This window comes from Triturus cristatus, chromosome 6 (assembly GCF_964204655.1).
Source record: "Triturus cristatus chromosome 6, aTriCri1.1, whole genome shotgun sequence".
Classification (NCBI taxonomy): domain Eukaryota; kingdom Metazoa; phylum Chordata; class Amphibia; order Caudata; family Salamandridae; genus Triturus; species Triturus cristatus.
The window spans coordinates 1,693,475,878-1,693,488,855 of NC_140589.1; positions in this window are offsets into that span (position 1 = coordinate 1,693,475,878).

The following is a 12,978-nucleotide window of genomic DNA, read 5'->3' on the forward strand; positions in this document are numbered from 1 at the left end:
TGTATCTATTATGTTTCGTGTTACAGCTATTTTCAAGCATGTCTTGCTCTTTCCGAATCTACCCTTATTTTATCATATTGATAGAGAATAAATCCCACTTATTTTGCACGCCTCCATGTTTTTTTTATTTCTGATTTTCTTTATTTCTATCCTGCGTTTTTTCAATCTAGTTCTGTCATTAGATTTCAATAATATCTTTGCCTTGATGACATATTTACGTTGACTGAATGCTATTTTTGATCTGTAAAGAAGAATTAAATTAATTATAAAATTGCAGACCACAATGTTACACAGTTAATTGAAGTTAGTTACTCACACACCTATCCACTAAAACATAGTCCATTTGGGGTACTCACCCCGCGGCCACCAACAAAAATCATTGCAGTTGTATATTTTCTATATTTTTCTGCATCATTCGGAGATTTATTGTTTAATTTTATGTTACTTGAAGATATTTCCTCCGGAATAAAGCATCAATATTATTCATAAATATATTTATTTTAGATTAAATTAGTATATGTTTGATTGCATCCACCCCTGTGTGTTTTTAATATTAATTTTATTTCCCTACATGAGTTCTAGTACATCCATGACATCGGTCTAACATAGAAAGTCCAACTAGACTACCAACTTTTGTTTCATACTGTAGTACTGAGTCTCCAGCTCTATAACTGATATTAATTCTGGGTAGGTGTAGGATTTGAAACCATCAGGCTTTATGTTGCATAGCTTCCTCTTTAAGAAATGTATTTATGATCTGCACTAAAAACAACTAGACCACTAAACTATGTGATTTTGGATATATTAATCAAGAGAATGCAAGAAAAATTTTACCAAAATATTCATACCCTTGCTTAACTTCCAAAGGAGTCATCATTTACATACCAACATTTATTATTCATTGTGTCATACTTTTACAAAACCTTTCATTATGTCAATGACGAGGCATATTGAGAGCTTCTCTTCTTTGTGATGATTTTATTGTACTTTATTTGCGTTGATACATTCCCTTTCAAGCACCATTTATTTTCGATTGTCTCTCAAATAATGTATGCAATTTAATATGTGTGGTATTGATCTTCAGTCTAACTCTTCAGGTCCTGTTTCATCTCCTCAAAAAAAGTGATTTCTGTATTCAGACACTTTCTTTGTATGGTAGACCACAAAGTGCAGCTCGTCATGAATGTCCTTCATGGGGACTAATACGAGTCATTAATGCATCCTATTCCTATGGAGGAAAATTACCTTCTATTAGAACATTGGAATGTTGGAAGCTCCATTGAAAACAATGGAGTGCTCCGGGCTTATGTGGTATAAGCCCTCCAACATTCCAATGTTTTTTTGTTCACAGCTCTGGCTGTGAACAAAGGCTTCAGGGAGCCTGAGGGGATTTGAATCCCCTTGCGCTCCCTGAAGCTTTGTTTTATTTGTTAGAACATTCTGCCCTCTAGTGGCAGAATGTTCTAATAGCCTTATAGCCCTTCATAGCAGGGCTATACCGCTATTAAAGTCCCGCTGCTTTGTTAAAGTCCCTCGCCTTCGGCTCGGGCCTTTAATAGTGCAGCGGGCCTTTAATAGCCAGTATAGCCCGCTACGGCGGGCTATAAGGCTATATTAATGCCAACTGTACCTATATTATTAACAGCTGATCATCTTTGTTTGCTACATGGATTGTCCAATTCTAAGTGTTATTTTAGGGAATTCACAGCTACATTTATATTAACATTACCCCCTTCATTTCAAAAATTTCAATGAACACTTTAGCACCTAGCTAATAGATGTTCTAAAATGATACACAGCATTTGTAGATTAGAGGTAAAATAATGACTCCTTTATATTTTTCACGTAGATCATTACAGTCAGCATCTAATTTAAAAATCAATTTCTATTATGTGTTTATACCTTTATGCTTCCGAATATATTTGCTAGGATGCTTATGAATTTTTTCCAGTACTACTTTTCTACAAAACAGGTCCACCATTTGAGGAATCTCTCTTTTTGTTCTGATAATAACGCCTCAGAATTCTTGCTGTATTTTTTTCTGTTGTCACTCTTGCTCTTTAGAGGAAAAAATCTAGGGGCTTTACAGTGTGGCAAACTACCTGAAGAAAGTTGGTGAATACTCACAGTCTTCCAAGTTTGTGGTTGTTCACCAACTGTTGACAAATGGACATGGCCGGACCACCCACCAATGCTTCCCTTGCGCAAATGGAAATTCCTGCGAATTTATGTTTAAGTGAATCAGTTTTCGAAAGAGCAAAATGTTACCCATCTTCTTTTTGTGAATGAGAAAGAATTTGCCATTGCAACTGTCATTACGTGTTCACTTAAGCTGTACTTAGAAGAAGAAATAGCTTTAGAAATTGAATCTTTAATTATTAAAGTTTGCAGAGGATCCTGCAAGCTAGGGCAATTAAAAAAGGTCCAAAATGTAGGACGTTTATGCTGCATACATCTGAAAAGTACAGCTCCAACTGGAAGATAGGAAATTATTCCAAACTGTTGAAGACAACGATGCCAGAGAAGCTATAAATAATCCAGTGGAAGTTACAGAGGAGATAAAAGCAAGTTGTGCTGTTTAAGAGTGCTATGATGGCATGAGGAAGAAATAACTGGAATTTAGTAGTCATTCGGTACCTATATATACCCGATAATATGACAGGGAAAACACAAATGGCTTGTGAATCTAATAAATACCGCAGAGGGTGTGTATACAGAAGCTAAAAAGGTTAGCATGCTTTGGAGAAAATAATATCTCTTTGATAAAGCTCCTGGAAGTGGAGAAGAGGCTCCAATATATGTTCTTTAGGAACCTGGATTGTTGGGCAAGGGAGGGGACAGGCAATAGCCTTAAGGTGAGCCTGGCGTTGCTCCAATGCAGTCATCAAAAAACTAAAGAACCTAAAAATAAAAGCAGAAATATGTCAACTATTTCTATATTACACTCGGTAGCTTGCTAGCTCATTGACAGCCTGCCTCACTGAATAATGCATGTAATATATGCACAGTAACACCAAATCAACAGTACCAAAAATAAATACATGATTTATGATCCACAAACCAATTTAGTTACAAAGAGTCGAATTTCATTATCCAAAATATATAAAAATGACAAAAGTAGGATGAGAGGGTCAAGAGTTAGAAAAATATAAAAAATTGGCCTTTGAAAACCATTGAAATCTCAGTATCAAATGGTATCCTATGGTGTACTAATTGTGGAGCACTATGCACCTACTCCAGCCAACAAGTACATCCATGTAGTTAGGTAGAGTATTATCGGAACATCGTCAGTAGGGCAAGGCAGGAAGCCTCAGGCAAGCATGTCTGCATGAGGCCAGATAACTTATTTTCGTTGTCCTGCAAACGTTTCAAGCAGGGCAAAGCAGAACATGTAGGTGCTGAGGGTTTTTTTGTTGGTTATGCTTTGCACCTTGTACTGGTCCCCCTAAAGTGGAAAAGGTTCTAACTCCCACCTCTCAGGATTGCAAAGGAAACCTTACATATCTTTAGTTCTTTAGTTTAGCTCTGATGCAACCAATGTCTCCAAACTTTTGGGAACTGCTCTATGGATGCTAGCCCGTGAGTTTGAGGGATGGCCGGGACCATAACCAAACCTTTCAGTCCAACTTGTCTTGTTGGTGCGTCTTTCAAAGATGTACTGGGCTCTTTCCTCCTTGTGGGTAAACAGATGCCAGCTTTCCTGACCCTTCCAGTTGCCTTTATTGTCAGGGATTCAAAGGGATGTAGAATACAACTGATGGTTCCTTCTCAGGGCAGACCAGCAGTTCACCAATCAGGCGGCTTTCTTTATGACATTTCTCTTCCATCATTACTCTGATGTTCGAGTAAGAAGAGCTCCTACTCACGGCACTCTGATGTGCGAGTGGTGGGAGGCCCCACTTACTTTACCAACATCTGAACTGAGGACAATGCAGGCTGCAGGCAAGAGAATCAGGGAAATGTTTAGAATTGAGAGGGAGATGGAGAGAGAGAGAGAGACAAAGGGGCATATTATCAAGAACGGCAATAACATTATCGCCGCTTTAGCAGCAGGAAACTGCCGCTAAAGCGGCGATAAGGGGCTTGATAATATGCCCTAAGAGCCAAAGTTCTGGTGTGAAGGACCACAAACCTGGGCTTCTATTGGAATTCTCTAGGGCATATTATCAAGCCAATTATTGCCGCTTTAGCGGCAGTTTCCTGCTTCCTGTTTCCTGCTTCCTGTTTCCTGCTAAAGCGGCGATAATTTTAATGTTGTTCTTGATAATATGCCCCAGAGAGAGAGAGAAACTGCTGTATCTTGGACCCTCAACTGTCTTGATTTTTCAGTCTTAGATGGTAGGCTCACAGGTGTTTTTATTAAATGTCTCAAATTAAATAGCATAATATTAATCTCTGATTGACCCTAACCTTTCATACCGTTGATTACCTTTAAAAGAATTGGTATTGCATATACCCTGTGCTTTCTTGTGTATTAGTAATGCCACATTATATTGTTGTTGATTTTTTGCTTAATTACGTGCCAACAAAGAACTCTTATGTTTCTACAGTTGTTTACCTTCTTTTTATTATCTAAAATGTAATCAAATGATTAAGAAATGTTCTATAACCAGAGATGTACTCAAGTATCTATATGTAAACAGGGTTGGAGTAACCTGCTCTCCTTTCTTTAAGAAACCTGTCTTCAGGGGTTGAAGCCACCTCAACAACTAGACTGCAGAGAAGACTCAAAATCCTGACGGTGGATTGCCAGTGAAATCATGTTTACGTTTTCTTCTTTCATTATTTTGATGGAATAAGCATGCTAACCAAAATCAAGTGGGAGGGCTGTGGAACCACCAGACACACTGAGGGACAAGTGCATTTATCAGAGTGGACTCAGTTGAAATAAAACACCAACGCCCATCATGGCTGCTAATCTCATGGGATTTCAGATCTCTCGAGATTTAGAATGAGATTTTGAAAGTGCCAGGGCTGATGTGTGATAGACTTCACTTAAGGTGACGAGATAGCCGACCTAACAAACCAGCGTGGCTAAGGATCTGTGAGTTAGGGTCCCCTATCAAGGGAGTCAGCAGGAGAGTAGGTAAGTGACGGGTCCAGTGGATTGCTTTTACTGTTATGAGATGAAAACTGGCAATTGTAGCATTTATTCAGGACCCTAACCAAGAAAATCAGATACATTAACTTCCCTAATTTTCTCTTAGAATCTACTGTGAATTATTTCGCACTTTTCACATATATTAGTGTGGTTCTGAAGAAAATATGGTACTGTCTTGCACAGACTTTGATAAAGAGACATGAAACACCAGATGGTCATGTAGAGAAGTAAGTAATGTTACTTTAACAACTACTGGATTCATTATCTTTCCCTACATACAGACCAATTTACAATGGGTAAAACTTTGTTCATCTTAATACTTTGGTGTTTTTAGCAGCGAGTCACATTCAATCTCCAGGTTGAAACCTTGGAGAAAGAATGCCAATGTGCATAAGAATTACGCTTGTAACACGCCTTAGTTGTGACAGAGACTGAGGCCCAGATTTACGAAGATCTTTGCACCACGCAAGGCGTGGCAAGGCAACGCAAGCGCTTCAGTGAGATTTACTAAGCCACGCAAGGCCACCGTGCCTGGCTTAGTAAATGTGGAGTACAATGAGACAGCGTGAGTCGCTGCCTTGCATTACTCTACCCCGATGCATTCCCAGATTTACTAAGACTAGTAAACCTGAGAATACGTCAAAATGCTACGCCTTCCTAGGTGAGGTGTAACGAGGAGAAATATATTTATTTCTCCTCGTTTTTTCCACTTTCTATGTGTCCTGCATTTACCATCTCACATTGAAAGAGGAGAAAGCCTCAGAGAATTGTTTTTGTGCAGGACGTTTCCTTCACAAAAACAATCCTGGCTATAAGACAGGTACCCTTGCACTATAGTGCACGGACTGCCCGCATTCGCGCTAGGCTGCACTCAGTGTGCCAGCTCAGGGAGAGAGCAGGAATGCGCCCTGTCTTTGCAGATATGGCGCATTCCTGCACTCTCCCTGTCATGCTGCACAGTGCAGCAAGTTGTCTTGCTGTGTTGCGTTGTGTGACTTGTTAGTAAATCTGCCCCCGAATGTATCTTGTTCTTGCATGTCCAGTAAATGCTCTAAGTATTCGTGAACTTTTCGAACCTGTTGAGGTCTGTCCTCCAGAGCAATGATGTATGAATGATAACTGAATAAACAAAACAATGGGGAATGCCCAGATGAAGGATCTCATTGATTTTTAAAAGCAAATTCTGCCAAGCAATGTTTTGTTAGAATACAGCAGCCAAACTGGCAGTACGGGCACCCCTTTCAAAGGAATAAAATAGGCCACGACTTCCAATTTAGTACTGTATCCTTATACTGGCTGAAAATCAATGATAGAGTCCAAAGATAACATATGCCACGGACATCGTGGCACCGATAGGGCTGTAAAAATCAGCTGGAGTTTGATGGGAACATTTAGTATGAGCACACATGGCACAGGAGGCAACACATTATTGGTGTCCTGGAGCATTGAGGGCTACCAAAAGATGCAAATGTCTCAAATGAATATTTTTATGATCTCCTGGAAGGCCAGATGACATTTTGAGAGAGCTTCTTCTTGCAATTCAAGATTAGGCAAATATAAATCACTGTTTGTGTATAGCAAGTCATCTCTTTCCTTCCAGTTCTAGGAAATCAAGATGTGTGTGTTCCCAGAGTATCAATCCAAGTCTCTCAGATTCAATACCTCCCGCAAACCTGCCTGGTGGAACGATTAATCGTGGTGTAGTTATGGTGGTGGCTACAGTATCAGAATATCCCAATCAAGACGATGTGTCTACTTTCCCATGATATCTCAGAAACTGTGTTCAATGAAGAGGTGGAGCTGATAGAGCTTTTGCAGACTTCAGAAATTGTAAGGTAGAGTGGTCTGTTGAGATACTGTATGTCTACCTCTGAGGAGACACTGTGGCTACTCCTCAAAAGCTATTTTAATGGCTACTATTTCATGGTTTGTGACTGAGTAATTTGCTTTTGCAGGTGACAATTTATGAGAGAGATTAGCCAAAGGATGCAAACGCTCTAGATATGGGTATCTCTGTGACAACACAATACCCACAGGAATTTGAGAAGCATCAGCCTCAAACAGAAATATTTAGTTGGGTCCAGCGGCAGCTCCTCCGCTATGGTGGAGGAGTGTCGCCCCCCCGCCAGCACCTTTAAAAGTGTGAGAAATAAAACAATATTAAAATGGGTTTAAAACCTGTTTTATTATCGTTTTATTTTTCCCTTGTGATGAGGCTTGGGAGTGGGCCCAGGGTGGAGAAAGGCTGGAGAAGGAGTGCTGGGCACTGCCTTCATTGCACATGTGGGTTTGGCCAGCCGACTCAGGCCGGCCAAACCCACATACGCAGTGACACTATCTCCAACCCCAGCTGCATTTCTGGGTTGGAGAGAGCAGGAACAGGCTTCCAGTCTGTCCTGGATCACAAAACATTGGCGCTAAGACAAATATTGAAGCTGCTCTCATGATGAGAGCAGCTTGAGGATTGGCCGCAGGCCTGTCTGGCAATGGAAAGGAGAGGTCAACAGAAGAGAGCGACGTGACGGGATCATGGAGGGCGCATGTACATTATTTTTTCATTTGTCTCCATGGTCCCCCATTCCCCCTTCCCTCCTCCCCTGCCCCACCTCTTTTCTCCGACACGAGCCACTCCTGGTAGGGTCAAATCCTTCGGAAAGGGGACAATACTACATTTTATTTTAACACCTTAAGCAGCATCAGGAAACCAGTGGAAATTTGTCCAACTTTATAAGTTCGGTAATAAATGTAATAGTAGTGGAGAAATGCCTATAGACTTATTTTACATATTTGTAAACTTCCCTAGTGGATTTTTGGGGCTTCTAAATGGATGATAGCTTCTTTTATCTTTTAGTCCATATGAATGGTGGACAGAGAGAATATGAATCCAAGAAACTTAACAATAATGGCATTGACCAGACATGTCTCAAGTATGGCGTTCATATGGTTCATTCTCAACTGAGTCAAAACTGCTCATACCTGTTGTACATGCTCAGAAACTGAGCAGGAATAAAAACGAATGTTATTGATATATGTGATGTCACAATTATTCAAGATGTCCCATTGGACTTCATTTGTAAAAAAAAAAAAAAAAAACTTGAAAATCTGCAAAATGGTGAAAAGCTGCCAGTGCATTACAGAACCTTCAAGGCATAAACTGCTACTGCTGGATATCGCATTTCATGCAAAATGTGATCTTGAACTCATCCCACTGACAAGATGATATGCACCACAAAATCCAGTTTAGTATACATGACTGCCTCTTTTACTTGACCCAGTAACACCGGAATACCTGTTTTTAATGGTAATTCTCTTTATAGCATGGTAGTCAATGCTGAGTCTTAATTCACATACTTTTTGGGTTCAAACACGAGTGGAAATAGTGCAGATGACTTTGAGTGCTGAATAACTCCTGAGGCAAGATGATCTTTGATATATTTCTTCAGATCTTTGTTCTCCGGTTCTCTGAAAGCATAAATGAGACTCATTGTATTGGAACACCTGTCTGGAGATCCACTCTGCAATCAAAGTCTCTATGCAGTGGTATCATTCTTGCTCGCACTTTGTTAAAACATCTTTAAAGTCTACATACTGCATAGGAAGCAAACCTTCCACTATAGAGCATTGTACCGATAAGGTGGAAACGTTTATATAGGTAGTTGTGCAGAAATCAAAGGTGAACATAAACGTTCTATCTTGACAGTTGAGCTGAGGGTATTAAGAACCATGACATTCCTAATATGGCTTGAATGGAGGAACGCTGATGAGGTCAAAATAAAGCTGCTCTGAATGACCTCCCAAAGCAGTCAAGATAAGGTTTTGCATGTGATACGCAATGGAATAGGCCCTCATGATTATTCTCTGCCATCAATGGTTATAACTGGGTCTGCTTTAGTTCTTTCAATAGGCTCTAATCCAATGGACTAGGCATATGTCAAACCAATCACCATGGACTCTATTAATATATGTAGATAAATTATAAAAACCTGAGAGTTGGTTAAAGTTACTTGCATGATAAGATATCTTTATTTGAGTTAAACAACATTACCAAAATTGGAAGAACCAAAACATATGATAGGACTGGAAGCATGAGTGAGGATAGTGAGGTTTATTGTAAGTACAAGGTAAAAGAAACGGGGGATCTCCTGTCAGCATCAGCTCCTGGCTACACTTGCCAGTTTTCATCTAAAAAAATTCCAAACCTTATCTACTACATTCTGTGATCTAACATGTGAAGATACCATAAATTGGTTAAAGTTACTGGCATGCTAAAATCTCTTTAGCTGAGTTGACCAATATTAGCGAATGTCAGAGGAAACAAAATATTTGAAAGGCCTGAAAGTGTGGCCGGAGTCAGCTCCGGACCATCTAGGTTTTTGTAGTATACTGTACTGATGCTCCCATCTTAGGAACCTAAGCATTGGTTTTGGGGTTCGTGGGACATTCCTTAACAAAATGTCCCTCTGTTCTGCAGCACCTAAAATTCCTTTTCTACTCTTCTCCTTTTCATCTTTTGTCAAAGGTCTAACTCCATCCAATCTGCAATGGCTCAAAAGGATATTTCCTAGGTTTTTGGCACCTCAGACTTATTTAATTTAATTAGTTTTACCACATATTTATATATATATATATATATATATATATATATATATATATATATATATATATATATATATATATATATATATATATATATATATATATATATATATATATATATATATATTATCTACTGGCGGTCCCCAGTAGATAGTTATAGTTAGGACCGTGTTTCCATAGGAAATCCCCAACATTCTATTTGGAATAACTTTGGCGCCGGTCGACGAATCCTCGCGAAATTTTCAAAACTAATGGGGCGCTATGCTCCGCTCCTACCCAGAAAGTCTCGGGGGGATTTGTCAAGCGGGGGCTGAGAAAAAAGGGGGGTCCCAAAATGCGTTTTCCCCATGCATTTTCCCATAGGACCTTTAGTGCGAGCTGCAGCCCGAACGGCTGAACAGAATTACTTGAAATTTGGCAGAGAGGTAGTCCTCAGGTCAAGGATGTGCCTTTTGTAGGTCTGGTGTAAATCTGTTCAGTAGGTCCTGCGAAAATAGCATTTAAATCAATATATATATCTGTAAGCGCGCTCCGTGCGCTTACCGTAAGCTTACCGTACGCGTACGGTGCCGTGCGCAAGCTCAATTCTGATTGGTGGTTACATGACTGTAAACATTCGAATCGGTCGAAATCAGGAAGTGTCGGCCGCCATTTTCTGTCTCTCGCACTGAGAAACAAAGGTGGGGAACGTGAAAAGGGGGCAACGAAGAGAGTTGCAGACCCCCTAGTGTTTGTCAGGGGGTCCAAGAAGGACCCAAAAGTACGAAAAATACATTTAATAATTTTTTTAAAAAATCGCGGAGTGCGCGTACGGTAAGCTTACCGTACGCGCATGGCAAAAAAAAAATAAAGAAGTAACAATCACATTTATTAAATAAATTAAAGGACCCACAAGGGAGAAAAAAACAAATGTTACTGTGTAAAAAAAAGCGAGGCGCGCATGGCATGGCCTGCGCAACGTGGGTGCTCGGTGTGCGAAGCGCACCGAGTGCCCACAGCGCGTGCACGGTGCGCGAAGCGCACCGTGCGCGCAGGGTGTGCGCACAGTGAAAAACCAGAAAAAAAAATAAAAAATAAATACATAACTTAGCATTTAAAAAACCGTACAAATTCACTGAAAAAACCATAGGTTTCACACACGTTATAGTTAGGAATTATCATTTACAAAACCTTGCAAATTCACTTAAAAAACCATAGGTTTCACACATGTTATAGTTAGCTGTACATTTCACTCGTAAAAAACCAATGAAATTCCACGTTATAGTTAGATCAGGTAACTATAACTTGCGCGACCGCAATCCACAATGTGTAATTTCAGATGTCATCATTGATGTCATGAGTGATGTCACTGACCATGTCATGAGTGATGTAATATGTGACGTCATCAGCAGTTTATTGTGGGCGCGCAAGTTATAGTTACCTGATCTAACTATAACGTGGAATTTCATTGGTTTTTTACGAGTGAAATGTACAGCTAACTATAACATGTGTGAAACCTATGGTTTTTTAAGTGAATTTATATATATATATATATTTTTTTTTTTCATTTTGTTTCTCAGATAATGGATGACCTAATTTGACCACCAAATCAATAAGATCTCTACAAGTAACTCAACGATCTGTGCCATAAGGAATTTTTAATCTTGTAGATCTTGCTAAAACAGGGACGCTCAATTTTCCTCTTGACAATTTGTTTCTACCATCAAATGATTAAAGCTGATACTATAAGTCAATAAATCTTGAGTTCCCTGACTGAGAGTTTTTTTAATTTATGTCTACAGACTGCACATGTGAATGTTTTGAAAATAATTTTTCATTTCGACTTTAAACGTAGTGAAATTATACAAAAGTGGATGGATTTCCTCCACAAAAATGGATTTGATCAGGTTTCAATATTCCCCATTAGGTCAACTGCAACCTTGGCTTTTTCATTCGGGAGGATGGAAGACCAACCGAGAAAAGATAGCTGGCACTTATTCACCAAAAATAGAAAACCTTCTTCTCAGTCTCTGTAAAAAGTTCCACAGCAGCAAAAGGAACAGGAACTAGAGTTAATGCCTGTGCAGTGGTGGGTGAAGAAGAAGAAGCAATTAAAGGAATGGTCATCATAGAACCGCTAGCTACTAATGATGCTCCTGGCTCCTCCTCCTCTGCGACAATCATATGGCTGCATGATACCATGCTCCATCCATTTTATGACCATTCTAAATGTGCGGGCTGTGTGATTTTAACAATTCACATGTCTGGTTGTCACATTGGAATTCTGAGACACAAACTTACTACTAAATTTCCTCCTCTCTCAAGGATCTGAAGTGCATTCTTCTGTTACTTATTGCCACTGGTTAGGAGTAGACAGCTGCACACTCTACATAACGCACAATTTGTAACAAGATCTTGGTCTCATGTAAAATCTTTGTTTGTTTAATAGGTGGCAGTGAGTTACCCTTGCTCCTTTTTATCGGCAATTGGATGTCTTTAGTCTTTTAGGCTGTCAAGAGCTTCTCTGCCTGGATCTCCAACAGCACCGACAGAGTCGTTCCACTGAACCATACCAAATCCAACAAGACCTCCAAACATGCTGGGGGGTACACACCAGAACTCAGGACCGCCAAGTGCAACTGCCACTAACTGGAGAAACGATGGTGCGCCACCAAGAACCCAGCCGACACAAAGGAACTCTTCAAAATAGTCAAAGAATTCTCCCACCTAACAGCCATAGAGAACACTTTCCACCCCTCCTAAGAACTCTGTGATACCCTCTCGGACTACTTCCAAAGCAGTATCACCAAAGTTTACAATAATTTCAATTTCCAACCCACCACCCACAACTCCAAATACCTCAACCAACCAGCGAACACCAACAAAAACCATTACCATCTAGTCACCACTCACCCCCGTGACCACCTCAGCCATCATGACTTCCATCCACCCCTGGGTGCCCACTGACCTTTACCCCACCACCTCTGTAACCTCGCAACAAACCCAATCAGCACGCAACTCACAAGCATCATCAAACCTCCATCTCTACAGCAACCTTCTCGAACAGATGGAAACATGCAGACGTCAGACCCATCCTAAAGAAAGCCTCCGTTGACCCCAACAATCTCAAAACTTATTGTCTGATCTCCCTGCTCCCCTACCTGGCCAAAGTGCTCGAGAAAGCCTTCATCCAGCAGCTCATCAAATTCCTGGAACAAAACCACCTACTGTTTGCCTCACAATCAGGATTCCGTGCCAACCGCTGCACTGAGACCATGCTGATTGCCGCTACAGACAACATC